The following is a 15,135-nucleotide window of genomic DNA, read 5'->3' as shown; positions in this document are numbered from 1 at the left end:
GAAGGTAGTTGTCATCAAGTAGCCACATTTTTTTTATGCCCTGCTGGTTGGTGCAGGGCTCCAGTCACTATGCAACTCACATGTGTTGCTGCTGATCTGCTAGCTCATCTTATTGCTGACTTACAACTCCTTAACCTCCAACCAGATCTCTTCCTCATCATCTCTCTGTCTTGGGCCAATGTGCATGTAGCATGGTGATAAATATCCACTTCTCCTGAAGGTCACCCACTACTGTGAGACTGAAGAAGGTGAGAGACAGACAAGTTTTTAGTGTGTCTTTGTGGGTTCCAGTCATCCTCATGGGTTCTAGTATGTCTTTAAATGTCACTTTTCCCCATGTTTTTGTTCATATCCAATTTCCCTTTCCAAATGACGCTCTAGTTGATTTAAAGTAAATTCAGGCTCAGCACAAGATGCAAAGATAACAGCTTTGTATAAACTCCTCCACCAACTCTAGCAATTGCCTGAGAGTTCTATTCCTTAAAATGAGTCTCTTATTCTGTATCACTGTGGTTCTACTTTTCTGATTGTACCCTAACTGACACAAAACCTAAGAAGAAAAGATTAAGGAAATTATATTCATGACAATTTCTGAAAATTAAACCCAGATTTATGATTTGAGATTTTTCAAGTGCAGTCACCACATTAAATTATTACAGGGCAAGTTTTCAAATTTAGACAACTTTGCACATGTTCTGTATGATTGATATAAAATTTAAAAAATCAAGACTGAGAACATATTACTAGAAAGTTAGTCTGGACATCTGTTCCTAAGTGAACTTAAAAAGAACTTCCAGACCACATATTAAGCAACCACACAACTACCATTTCTGGTCTGGGATCTGCAGGTGCATATTTCAGCTGGGGTTCTGCAGCAGGGAAACTCTCTTTTATTAAACTCTGGGGGTTTTGTTTAGCTTTTCCCATTACTTCAAGCACTGTGAGCTCCCAGAGAGCACAGAAATACTCGGCAGAATCTTCCAGTTGTAAGTCTGAAATGGTGAGGCTGATGGATTTACGAATTTTCTGAAAAGTTACAAAGTAGCGGCCATTCCTTGCATTCTGGCCAGAAGAAGCCAGAGCAATAAGGTACATCATCTCTCCATTGGGAAGCAGCTTGTACCAAAACATGTAGTAAAAGCTCCAGGTTGTTTCATACCGACAGTTCAGGGTGACTGACTGTCCCAGTTGACTGTATATGTCTGGCTGGTCTTGAATAACTTTCTGTGTCACACCACATCCTGTGGGGAAAAAATTAGGAAACACAGCTGAAGTAATGAACAAAATAATGTAAGAATTAGACTAATTTGGGACCCAAAGAAAACCCAAATTGAAATCCTAGTAAGTGTGCTTTTCTGCAACCCTCCTTTCCTCCCCAAGTCCCTGTGTGCACACCATGTGCCTGTGTGCAGGCCTTTCACCCTGAACACTTGCACCCATGTTTGGAAGCATCCCTACCAGAGAAGGTGAAAGCCAGGAACACCCAGAGCAGACTGGAGAGCGGCATGAGGCATGGATTCCCCTGCACAAATGTGCTTAGTTTCTGCCTCAAGCTGAGAGTTCAGTGTCTTTGAGTGCCTGGCAGCACATATACATACTACCCGGTACCTGTGTGACTCCCCCCAGCAAGAAGTGGGGTTTTTCATGTTCATAGACCATGTGGTCTGTGCACATATGGGAAAAAAGTCTGGCTCACCATGAACTTTATTTTGTCTACTTGTCTTTTCCTGGTAATTGAGTTAGGCAGATCCTGAAAAAGAGTATGGAAAAAAAAAATTAGTATTAAAGGTATGAGCTGAGGGGAACTGAATTTTAAACAAGTTGACAAAAATTGATAATCATTCAGTAAAATAATTTTACCAGCTCATTTAAGATAGAATTTAGCATAGGCTATGAACTCTTTTTGTAACTTACTGGTCATTCATTTAACCTATACTTAACTTTCCTCCATTCAGAAACAATGACTTTTTTAAAACCCACAGATTTTCAGCTTTCTTGGTGAAAAGCTATCTTATCCAAAATAATTAACTTATCTTTTTATTTTTTCATTAACCGGGTTTTAGGGCTCTGTTTAGATTTTTTAGTAAATAAAATTACTTTAACATGAAATGAAGAAACATCAGTTCTTCTGACTTTCAGAATCTATTCATTTGTATGTGTTTTTATGAAACTGAAACAGGAATAAAATATTATTCTTTTGAAATCCGACATTGAATCTTATTTATTAGACTTTTAGGAGGATCAGGATATTCAGTCTTGTTGCCTTACGAGGAGAATTGTACTTATTAGATCATGTGCCCTAGAATTGTATTGATGTCACTCTGAAAGCTGTAAGATATTGATGAAGAAAATTGAAGATAAGTAAAGCAAGTAAATATAAAAATATTTCATGTTCATGGGTTTTAAGAATAAACAATGTGAAAATGTCCTCTGAACCAGAGCAATCTATAGATTTAATGCAACCCCTCTCAAAATAATCATGACATTTTTCACGCAACTAGAGCAAATAATCCTAAAATTGCTATAGAACCACAAAAGACCACAAATAGTCAAAGCAATTTTGAAAAAAAAAAAGAACAGAGTTGAAGGTATCACAGTCCCTGACATCAAAATATGCTTCAAAGGTTTATAATCTAAAATATACATTGCTGGCCCAAAAACAGAGATTCAGTCAATGGAACAGAATAGGGAGTCCAGATTTTAACCCTTGTATACATGGTCAATCAATCTATAACAAAGGAGGCAAGAATAAGCAACTGGGGGAAAGACTGCTTCTTCTATAAGTGGTGTTAGACAACTAAACAGCTACATGTTAAAGAATGAAATTAGAATATTTTCTCAGAGCATATACTAAAATAAACTCAAAATGGATTAGAGACTTAAATATAAGACCTGAACTCATAAATTCTTAAAGAAAGTATAGGCAATATGCTTTATGAGATTCATCTTTGCCATATTTTTGTCTCTATTTCCTCAGGCAAGGACAAAAAAGAAACAACACAGAAAATAGGATCTAATTAAATTAAAATATTTTGCACAGTGAAAGAAACCACTAACACACAAAAAAGGCAACCTATCAAATGGAAAAAGATATTTGGAAGTGATTGGTCAATAAGGGGTTAATGTCTAGAATATATAAAAAAACTTTTGCACACAATATCAAAACCACAGGCAGAGGACATGAATAGGCATTTTTCCAAAGAAACATACAAATGGCAAACAGACACATGAAAAGATGTTCAACATCTCTAATCATCAGGTAAATGCAAATCAAAACCACAATGAGATATCACCTCACCCCTACCAGAATATTATCATGACAAAAATGAAAAATAATTGAGTATTGTCAAGGATGTGGAGAAAAGGGAAAACTTGTGTATTCTTGCAGGGAAAGTAAGCTGGTGTAGCCTCTACTCAATAGATTCCCCAAACCAATAAAAATATAACTAGTAGTTATATACATAAGATATATATATAATAATATATATATAAGATATATATATAATAATTATATATATTATATATATAATAGTAGTAGTTTATATATAATAAATATAACTACTCTATGATTCGGGGCTTCCCAGGTGGCTCAGCAACAAAGAATCCACCTTCAATGCAGCAGACACAGTTTTGATCCCTGTGTCAGGAAGATCCCCTGGAGTAGGAAATGGCAGCCCATTCCAGTATTCTTGCTGGGAAAATTTCCAGAGACAGAGGAGCCTAGCAATCTATGTTTCCATGAGGTTGCAAAGATTCAAACATGACTGCAATGACTTAGCATGCACATGCATTATATGATTCAGCAATTCCATTCCTGGGTGTCTCTCAGAAGAAAACAAAAACACTAATTCAAAAATATGTATGCACCCAAATGTTCACTGCAACATTATTTCCAATAGTGAAGATATATAGAAACAACCTCGGTTTTCACTCATATGAATGGATCTAGAAGATATATGTGTGTGTGTGTGTGTGTGTGTGTGTGTGTGTGTGTACAATAGAATATTACTAGCCATAAAAAAAGAATAAAATTTTGCCAGCTGGGACAGCATGATAGACCTGGAGGATATCACACTTAGGGAAATGTCAGATAAAGACAAATACTGTGCGCTTTCACTTTTATATGAAATCTAAAAGCAAAACAAATTAACAAGTATAACAAAACAGAAACAGACTCTGACATATAGGGAACAAACTATTGGTTACTAAGGGGAAAGAGGTGGGTGTAGGGGTGAAATAGGTGAAGGGGATTAAGAGGTAGAAACTTCCACTTACAAAATAAATAAATTAAAACTAGGTAATGTGCAGTGAAGGGAAAGAATCAACCCTGCCAAGAAATTGACTGTAGCCAGTGAAACTGATTTTAGACTTCTTGCATCCAGAAGTGAAAGAGGATAAATTTGTTTCAAGTGATCAATTCATATATGAATACTGAAAAAATATTTTCTGTTTGCTTTGCCCCAGTCAGAGGATGAGATGTGAGTATTTGCAATTTGCAAATGTGAGTAACTGCGAGTTATTTGTATTTGCAATTATGGTAAGGCAGATTTGAATATTCTTGAGACACCCAACTAAACCAGATAACATCTTTATTGGAGTCATTTTCTCTCCTTTTAGATCCTTTCACTTTTTATCATTTTGGCGTCCAGCATACTGTGTTTAAATATTTACTTTAAATCTGTAGTCTTATCTAGATACTCTCCTAGCTACAAGTCAGAGGTTCTAGTGCAGAGGGAAATATAGGAGATATTCAGAAGGGAAAAGACCAAATCCCAAATTCATTGGGCCAAAAAGTGTTTGTGGTCAAAACTGTACTAGTGTAGGTAAGAAATACTAAACAGTACAAATACCTGATAATGGCATCATGGTGTGACTGTGTCTGGAAGAGGGGCTGAGCCCTGCGGAGGGTATGAGTACAGGCTGCAGGTGCTTGGGCAGCACTACGCTGCACAGCACAGAAGTAAGTGCCTGAGTCTGTGGTCTGTGAAGAGGAAACATGCAGTGAGCTGCGGCGTTCTGTAGGTGCTGTCATGGTGTTTAATCTTCCATCCTGCTTTGTCCCTGAAGGAAGGTAAAACAGACAGATGAGGCGGCCCCCGGGGTTCTGACAGAACCACTACATATTGTCTGTGAGGGTGGAGAAATTACACCACAGTGTAGAGTGGACTCCCTCCTGTAGACTCAGGGCTGGGGGACTCTGCTCCACATCCACCCCTCTCACACCTGATGAAAAAGAGTGAAACAGTCACAGGTGAGGGTCACAGTAGTGTACTGTAAATCGCTCTGTCATGTCCCCCTCTTTGCGACCCCATGGACTATATACAGTCCATGGAATTTTCCAGGCCAGAATACTGGAGTGGATAGCCTTTCCCTTCTCCAGGGGATCTTCCCAACCCAGGGATCGAACCCACATCTCCCGCATTGCAGGCGATTCTTTACCAGCTGAGTCACAGAGCTCCTGCAAAACCCTGAAAGTGCCCTCAGGAATGATGAGGATAGAAAGTCTGTAGAACTTGTGAGCTCCTGCTTCTCCCTCCGACAGCACTACCACTGCTCAGTCCTTCAGATTCCCCTGTGGGGCAGCCCTAACTCACAGCAAACCTGGGCAAACAGAAGCCCCAGCACAGTGTCCACTTGCCTCTTCATGACACTTTGCTTTGTTGCTGGGAAATTTTCACCTTAAGATACATAGTAAACCCTGGGTGGTGAAGGTCATGACTTGACTGGAAATGTTCCTACTCCTGCAACCAATCAGCTCAGCCAACAAACCCTGCTCAGGTGACACTGACAGAAAGCACCACCTACTATCATCAATTCCATGGAGAACACTGAACTTAAAACAATATTTTTTCTTTTGTAAAACAAACAACAACAACAACAAAAAAAAAAGAACAATAATCTAAGATGTCTTTTAGAACCAAACTTTTCCAGGATTCTGTTTGTCTTCAAAGAACATGCCAACCTCCTAAAAATAGCACTGTCTGACACCCTGTGTCTTTTAAGCTACCAGATCTCAGGAGGTTTGTGTTCAGCTCCCCTTGAAGTCCCAGGCACCGTATCACTAAGAGCACAGAAGTGCTAGGCTGAGTCTTTCCAATGGACTGATGTTTTCCTCCAGTGAAGGAGTTCTCATTCCTGTTAAATTCAGCCTCAAAACAGTTGATGTCTGAAACAAGGCTGTCTTTAGATGTATACTTCAGGAGAAACTGGAGACCTTGGTTAGGGTACTGCACGTACCAGAAGAGATTTGTTTGAACAGAAGATGAGTAGTTGCACCTCAGTTCCAGAGGGTGTCCTTCAGAGACAGTGATGCAGCCATCGGGCTGGGTCACTGACTGGGATCTAGCTCCTCCTGAAACATCAATGCTGAATCAATGAACTCAGCTAAAGCAAAAAGTCTCTATTCTAAGTCAAATTGGAACAATGTTCCATGTGCAGACAAGGGAGTAAAATGGAATGCCAGTCAGGAACGGAGGCACCTCAAAGTGGACCCCACAGTCATGGCAGAGCAGTGAAGAAGTGGTCTTCTCCAAGAAGAAACTTTCTTGGAGATCCTACACAAACAAAAGTCTGAAGACTGGCTGACTTGAACCCAGGTTGCTCTGAGGCCCAGGTATGACAGAAGATTTAGATTTCTCCTCCTGAAGGAGATTGTATGGAGTGTTAGGAAGAGAGGCTGTCTTAACAGAACTGCTTGCCTCTAGGGTCTGAGATACTTTACATATCATTGTGTAAAAAAAAAGTCAGAATACCTCTTTAAACTGTAAAGAAAGAAAGCTTTTGTGAGTTTATTCTGATCTTATACAGAAAGCCATTTCCAATTTATTCAACCGCCTCCTCTATCAGCCAGATGGAGAAATAAAAGAACTTCACATCTTTGTGAACCTTTTCACTCCCTTCCTGCCCTTGTATGGTTGAATTTAAAGCATTAAAATTATGCAGAGAAGAGAATTTATGGTTTTTAGGCCCTGAAAGTTATAAAATTGGGCTTTTTAAAAAAAACAAAATTATGAATAAAATTGAATATAAAATAATTTTTAGAATGAGAAGTAAAACTATAGGAAATTACAATCTCAAAAACAAATACCACAAGCAGTATATATCTAGAAAATGATACAATATTTCAGTAGTTACTTCCCTGACATTTTCTATAATACCTTTCCTTTCTATGTTCTTTGGCTCCATAATTTGTTTCTTCATATGACAGTAAATTTGTTAATACTTCCTATCTAGAGAAAATAAAGATAATTTGGTATTTACTCCTAGCATACTTGATAATTTTTTTTTACTATTCACAGTTTATTTTTAGTAATGCATGAATATTTTTAGCATTAGAGTCAAATTTGGGAATTTTCTATCCAGTTACTATGTGCTACAAGATTTCATTATATTTCAAGTTTTTTTATTCTATAACCAATTCTAAGCACTATGAACTAACACTTAACACATTTATTAAGTCTGTTATTTTCCTTTTGTTGTGTAAGAAATTATCATGAACTTTGTGATTTAAAACAGCATCCATTTATCTCACAGTTTCTGTATGTCAGAAGTCAGGGCACAGCTAAGCTGGATCTCACAAATCTGCAAACATGGAGTCAACTAACACTGTGGTCTTGTCTGAGGCTTGAGGGTCCTCTTCCAAACTCATGTGATTGTGGCAGAATTCATTTCCTCATAGCCATAGCCCTCATGACAGCTTGCTCCCTCAAGCCTGGGTGAATCTCTCTAATCTGAGAAAAAGCTTAAGCCTTCTTTGAAAGAGCTTACCTGATTAAATTAAACCCACCAAAGACAATCTCCCTATTGATGCACTCAAGTTCAAACTGATTAGGCACTTTAATTACACCTGCAAATCTCCTTCACTTTGCCATATAATAAAACAATAACAAGAATGATATCTAATACAATCACCAAGAACATAGAAGAAATAAAGAATCAGCAAACAGAGATGAATAACAAATTACTGAAATTAAAAACACTCTATAAGGAACAAATAGCAGAATAACTGAGGCAGAAAAATGGATAAGTGAGCTGGAGGATAGAGTGGTGGAAATAACTGCTGAAGAGCCAAATAAAGGGAAAGGAATAAAAAGACTTGAGGAAAGCCTCAGAGACCTTTGGGACAATATTAAATGCACCAATATTCGAGTTATAAGGGTCCCAGAGAAAGAAAAAGAAAAGAAAGGCAGTGAGAAAATTTTTGAATTAATTATAGTTGAAAACTTTCTCAACCTGTGAAAGGAAAGAGTCAATCAAGTCCAAGATGCACAGAAAGTCCCCTACAGGTTAAACCCAAGGAGAAACACATTGAAACACATATTAATAAAGCTAACAGAGATTAAGCACTAAGAAGGAGTATTAAAAGCAGAAAGGGAAAAGCAACAAGTAACATACAAGGGAAAACCCATATGATTAACAGAAGATCTTTCAGCAGAAACTCCATAGGCTAGAAGGGAATGGCAGGATATATTTAAAGTACTAAAAGTGAAAAATCTACAACCATGATTACTATACCCAGCAAATATCTCATTCAAAATTGATAGAGAAATCAAAAGCTTTATGAATAAGCAGAAATTAAGAGAATTCAGCACCACCAAACCAGCCTTGCAACAAATATCAAAAGGGCCTTACATAGTCAGGAAACACAAACGAAAGGAAAGACCTACAAAAACAACCCCAAAACAACCAATAAAATGCCAATAGGAACATATGTATCAATAATTACCTTAAATGTAAATGGATTAAATGCACCAACCAAAGATACAGACTGACTGAATGGATACAAAACTAAGATAGATTTTATATATATATATATATATATATATATATATATATATATATATATATATGCTGCCTACAGGAGACCCACTTCAGACCTAGAGACACATGCAGATGAAAGTAAAGGGATGGAAAAAGATACTCCATGTGAATGGAAACCAAAAGAAAGCTGGAGTGGCAATCCTTGTTTCAGACAAAAATATCGTAAGAAACAAAGAAGGACACTACATAATGATCAAGGGATCAATCCAAGAAGAAGACATAACAATTGTAAATCTCTATGCACCCAACATAGGAACACCTCAATACATAAGACAAACACTTACGGCAGAAAGTGAAGAGGAACTAAAAAGATTCTTGATGAAAATGAAAGAGGAGAGTGAAAAAGTTGGCTTAAAGCTCAACATTCAGAAAACGAAGATCATGGCATCCGGTCCCATCACTTCATGGGAAATAGATGGGGAAACAGTGGAAACAGTGTCAGACTTTATTTTTTGGGGCTCCAAAATCACTGCAGATGGTGATTGCAGTCATGAAATTAAAAGGCGCTTACTCCTTAGAAGGAAAGTTATGAACAACCTAGGTAGCATATTGAAAAGCAGAGACATTACTTCACCAACAAAGGTCTGTCTAGTCAAGGTTATGGTTTTTCCATGGTCATGTATGGATGTGAGAGTTGGACTGTGAAGAAAGCTGAGTGCCAAAGAATTGATGTTTTTGAACTGTGGTGTTGGAGAAGACTCAAGAGTTCCTTGGACTGCAAGGAGATCCACCCAGTCCATTCTAAAGGAGATTGGTCCTGGGTGTTCATTGGAAGGACTGATGCTGAAGCTGAAACTCCAATACTTTGGCCACCTTATGCGAAGAGTTGACTCACTGGAAAAGACTCTGATGCTGGGAGGGATTGGGGGCAGGAGGAGAAGGGGACAACAGAGGATGAGATGGCTGGATGGCATCACCGACTCGATGGACGTGAGTTTGGCTGAACTCCGTGAGTTGGTGATGGACATGGAGGTCTGGCATGCTGCAATTCATGGGGTCACAAAGAGTCAGACATGACTGAGTGACTGAACTGAACTGAACAGGCATAAGAGGAGAGATCAATAGCAACACAATAATAGTAGGGGATTTTAACACCCCACTGTCATCAATGGACAAATGATCAAAACAGAATCAATAAGGAAACACAAACCTTAAATGAAACATTAGACAAAATGGACCTAATTGATACCTTCAGGACTTTCCATCCAAATGCAGAAGAATACACTTTCTTCTCAAGTGCACATGGAATATTCTCCAGGATAGACTACACCTTGGGCCACAAATCAAGCCTCAGTAAATTTAAGGAAATTGAAATTGTATCAAGTGTCTTCTCTGACCACAATGCTGTGAGAGTAGATATCAACTACAGGCAAAAAAAAAAAAAAAAAACAGCAAAAATACACAAACTCATGGAGATTAAACAACACATTGCTAAATAACAAAGAGGTTACTGAAGAAATTTAAAAAAAAAAAAGAAACCAAAAGATTCCTAGAAACAAATGACAATGAAAACACAAATATCCAAAAGCTATGGGACTCAGCAAAAGCAGTTCTAAGAGGGAGGTTAATAGCGATACAGTCATACCTCAGAAGCAAGAAAAGCACCGAATAGACAGCCTAACTCTACATCTAAAGCAGCTGGAAAAAGAAGAACAAAAAAACCCCTAAAGTCAGCAGAAGGAAGGTGATTTTAAAAATCAGAGCAGAAATAAATGAAAAAGAAATGAAGGAAACAATAGCAAAGATAAATAAAACTAAGTTCTTTGAGATTAACAAAATTGACAAACCACTATCCAGATTCATTAAGAAAAGAAAAGGAGAAAAATCAAACTAATAAAATTAGAAGTGAAAAAGGAAAGGTTACAACAGACAATGCAGAAATACAAAGGATCGTAAGAGAATATTATGAGCAACTATATGCTAATAAATGGACAACCTAGAGGAAATGGACAGATAGTTAGAAAAGATCAGCCTCCCAAGAGTGAACCAGGAAGAAATAGAAATTATGAACAACCCAATTACAAACACTGAAATTGAAACTGTGATAAAAAAAAAAATCCCCCCAAACAAAAGCCCAGGGCCAGATGGCTTCACAGGGGAATTCTATCAAACATTCAGAGAACAAATGCCTATCTTTCTGAAACTCTTCCAAAAAATTGCAGAGGAAGAAACACTTCCAAACTCATTCTACAAGGCCACAATCACCCTGATACCAAAACCAGGAAAAGACAACAGGAAAAAAGAAAATTACAGGCCAATATTACTGATGAACATAGATGCAAAAATCCTCAACAAAATTCTAGTAAACAGAGTCCAACAACACATTAAAACACTCATACACCATGATCAAGTTAGGTATATTCCAGGGATGTGAGGATTCTTCAATATATGCAAATCAATCAACATGATACAGCATATCTGTTGGGGGCCAGCGTGAGGCACTCTGCCCGTGGCAAAGGTCATGAGGAAGGAGGCTTGACATACGCAAAGGCGGGATCAAGCCTCAGGAGTCCCCCTGGAAATCCTCGAGCATCTACCCCCATAACCAGAGCCTGCCTACTTTACTACTTTGTGCTCTCACCTACACCTCTGACTTTACGGGGGACTGTCCCCCACCACCTCTTTCAGAGAAGGAGTTAACTTAGAGCTCCAGTTAATAAAAATTCCTGGGCGTGACAAGAGTGTTTTAACCTACAAACTCCTCTGAAGGTTCTCTAGCCTGCCTGACAGGCCTGTCCGGCCACATATGATCGCTCACAGCCTTCCAACTGTGAGAGGCACGAGATGCTTTAAACCTTCTAAAAACAGGTTCTTTAGAGAAGTTAGAAAAACCATTAGTATAAGTATAGTGGGCTGATTAGAAATTGTATTAGTGAAGGGTTTTTCATTTGTTGAGCCAATGTTTGTTGCTAAGTCTCCTATCCCCTGCCCTTATACACATTAATGAATATATAGAAGAAATAAGTATTAACCTTTGATATTAATCACGTTAGACCTTAGGCTAAGTAAATTCTTTCTTAATTAAAACCCACTACACCCTCACCCTATAGGAATGTAACTTTATTTGGGTGATGTCTGTTTTAAGAATAATCACCCTTGGAGAAAAAAGTGTCCCAGTTGACTGACTGCTGTCACAAAAAGAGGGTCATAAACTGTCAGCAGGCCCCCTGGCCAGAAGATGATGTAACACCCCTAAGACCTCTGTATACATTTGTATGAAGCACCTGCCTTTGATAAAAGTCAGGACGGCTGACCCCACGTGACTTTTGTATAACACCACAGTGTATAAAAACAGACCCTGGAAAATAAAGAATTGGGATCAGTTCCTTGAAAGACTGGTCTTCCCATGTCTCTCTCTCTCAAACTCTGGCTGAGTCTCCATCTGGAGCGTGGAACCCGCCATGCTTACTAATTATGCCTGGGCTTCTAAGATCCGACCGGGGAGGCCTCAGTGTCTCCTCTCCTTTGGGAGAATGGAAGGATGCCTGCGGCCTACGTAAGTGGTGCAAGCTTCTTGTCTTGAAGTTTTATTGATCTCCCGCATAAACCAAGCTACTCAGCCTCTTTTCTCCACTGAATTTTCCTACTGAGCTATCATCATTCCATTACTCTTTATATCTCTAATTAATATCTAATTGAAGCTATTGTATCCTGATCCTTGCCGATGCCATGCCCGCTTCGAACTCCCTGGATCAGCCGGGGCTGGACCCTGGCACATATCAACAAATTGAAAGATTAAAAACCATATGATCATCTTAATAGATGCAGAAAAAGCCTTTGACAAAATATAGCATACATTTATGATAAAAAACGATTCAAAAAATGGGCACAGAAGGAACCTACCTCAACACAGTAAAGGCCATATATGGAAAGCCCACAGCAAACATTATTCTCAGTGGTGAAAAACTAAAAGCTTTCCCTCTAAGATCAGGAACAAGACAAGGGTGTCCACTCTCATCACTATTATTCAACATAGTTTTGGAAGTCCTAGTTACAGCAATTAGAGAAGAAAAAGAAATAAAGGAAATCCAGATAGGAACAGAAGTAAAACTCTCACTGGTGCAGATAACATGATATAATACATAGAAAACTCAAAAGAAACTATCAGAAAATTACTAGAGCTAATCAGCAAATTCAGCAAAGTTGCAGGATACAAGGTCAAAACACAGAAATCACTTGCACTCCTGTATACTAACAATGCAAAATCAGAAAGAGAAATTAAGGAATCACTATCATTCACCATTGCAACAAAAAGAATAAAATATCTAGGAATAAACGTATCTAAGGAAACAAAATGCCTGTATATGGAAAACTATATGATACTAATGAAAGAAATCAAAGATGACATAAACAGATGGAGAGATATTCCATGTTCCTGGGTGGGAATAATCAATATTGTGAAATGACTATACTACCAAATGCAATCTAGAGATTCAATGCCCTATGAAATTACCAATGGCTTTTTTCACAAAACTATAACAAAAAAATTTACAATTCATATGGAAAGACAAAAGACCCTGAATAGCCAAGGCAGTCTTGAGAAAGAAGAATGGAGCTGGAGCAGTTAACCTTCCTGATTTCAGACTATACTACAAAGCTACAGTAATCAAAGCAGTATGGTACTGGCAGAAAAACAGACCAGTGGAAAAAGATAGAGAACCCAGAGATAAACCCACACACCTATGGGTACCTTAGAATATACAGTGGGGCAAAGACAGCCTCTTCAATAAATGGCAGTGGGAAAACTTGACAGCGATGTACAAAAGAATGAAATTAGATCATTACCTAATGCCATACACAGAGATAAACTCAAAATGGATTAAAGACCTAAATGTAAGACCAGAAACTATTAAACTCTTAGAGGAGAACATAGGCAGAACACTCGATGACATAAATCAAAGCAAGATCTTCTATGACCCACCTCCTAGAGTAATGGAAATAAAAACAAAAATAAACAATTGGGACCTAATTAAGCTTAAAAGCTTTTGCACAACAAAGGAAACTACAAACAAGGTGAAAAGACAACCCTCAGAATAGAAGAAAATAATAGCAAGGGAAACAACTGATAAATAATTAATTTCCAAAATATACAAGCAGCTCATACAACTCAATACCTAAAAAAACAAAACTACCCTATCAAAAAGTGGGAAAGGGGCCTGAAGAGACATTTCTCCAAAGAAGACATACAAATGACTAACAAGCACATGAAAAGATGTTCAACATCACTCATTATCAGAGAAATGCAAATCAAAACTACAATGAGATACCACCTCACACCAGTCAGAATGGCCATTATCAAAAAGTCTACAAACAATAAATGCTGGGGAGCATATGGAAAAAAGAGAACACTCTTTCTTTGCTGGTGGGAATGTAAATTGATACAGCCACTATAGAAGAAGGTATGGAGACTCCTTAAAAAGCTAGGAATAAAACCACCATATGACTCAGGAATCTTGCCGGGAGCCACCATGGGAAGTCCCACCCATGACAAAGGTCATGTGGAGAAGACCTGACAGGCAAAGGCGGATCAGGACTCGAGGGATTCCCTGGATCTGCTCACGCATCTACCCTAAAACCAGAATCTGTCTGTCTTACTATTTTGTGCCTTTCACCAACTCTTCTGACATTAACAGGGGGCTATCTCTGACCACCTTTCTCTGGAAAAAATCAACTAAGGGCTCTAATTAATAAATCTCCTGGGCATGATAGGAGTGTTTCCATTCAAACCCCTCTGATGGCTTTCTAGCTTGCCTGACAGGTTTATCTAGACTCTTGCAGCTATGCACATGATTGTTCACAGCCTCCCAACCATGAGAGACACGGGAAGCCTAAAACATTCTAAAAATATAGAGCCTTTCGAAGAGTTAAAAACTATTAGAGTAGGGTTGGTGTAGGATTTCATTGTTGAGCCGATGCTTACTGCCAAATGCCCATATCCCTTATCCATTGTGCACCTGAGAGTGCATTAGTTAACGTAGTTGGAATGTAAGACAAACAAGTAGTAGCCTTGGAATTAACCACATCAGACCTTTGAGATAATTGGTTCATTCTTTGTTGTAACTGACTGCACCTTTGTTCCGTGAGAATGTAACTCTGTTTAGCACTTTCTGAGGCTGACATAGACTAGAAATATAAAGAAAAAACACTTCAAGGGAAAATAAGTGTTCTGGTTGAGCAGCCTTTATCAAAAATAGGGTCATAAAATGTCCACAGGCCTCCAAGGCCAGAAGATAATGTACACAACATTGTTTGTGGGAAAGGTATGCAGAAAAAATCCTGGTTTCGATAAAGACAAAACAGATGTAATGTTTGGGC

General features: G+C 38.3%; 1 pseudogene across 1 annotated transcript; it reads right to left on the bottom strand.

Annotated features, from left to right (window-relative positions):
* Positions 1-780: 780 nt before the first annotated feature.
* On the bottom strand, positions 781-1,560 carry LOC147365052 (T cell receptor delta variable 1 pseudogene; annotated as a pseudogene). The gene is made up of 2 exons (XR_015133787.1): positions 1,459-1,560; positions 781-1,241 (listed from the first exon to the last, which is right to left on the bottom strand). The product of XR_015133787.1 is annotated as a T cell receptor delta variable 1 pseudogene (transcript).
* Positions 1,561-15,135: the final 13,575 nt, after the last annotated feature.

The sequence above is a fragment of the Bos grunniens genome, chromosome 10 (genome assembly GCF_055505025.1).
Source record: "Bos grunniens cultivar Pamir isolate PY7600 chromosome 10, Bosgru_T2T1.0, whole genome shotgun sequence".
In the NCBI taxonomy this organism is placed as follows: domain Eukaryota; kingdom Metazoa; phylum Chordata; class Mammalia; order Artiodactyla; family Bovidae; genus Bos; species Bos grunniens.
This window is presented reverse-complemented; position numbering and strand designations above follow the sequence as displayed.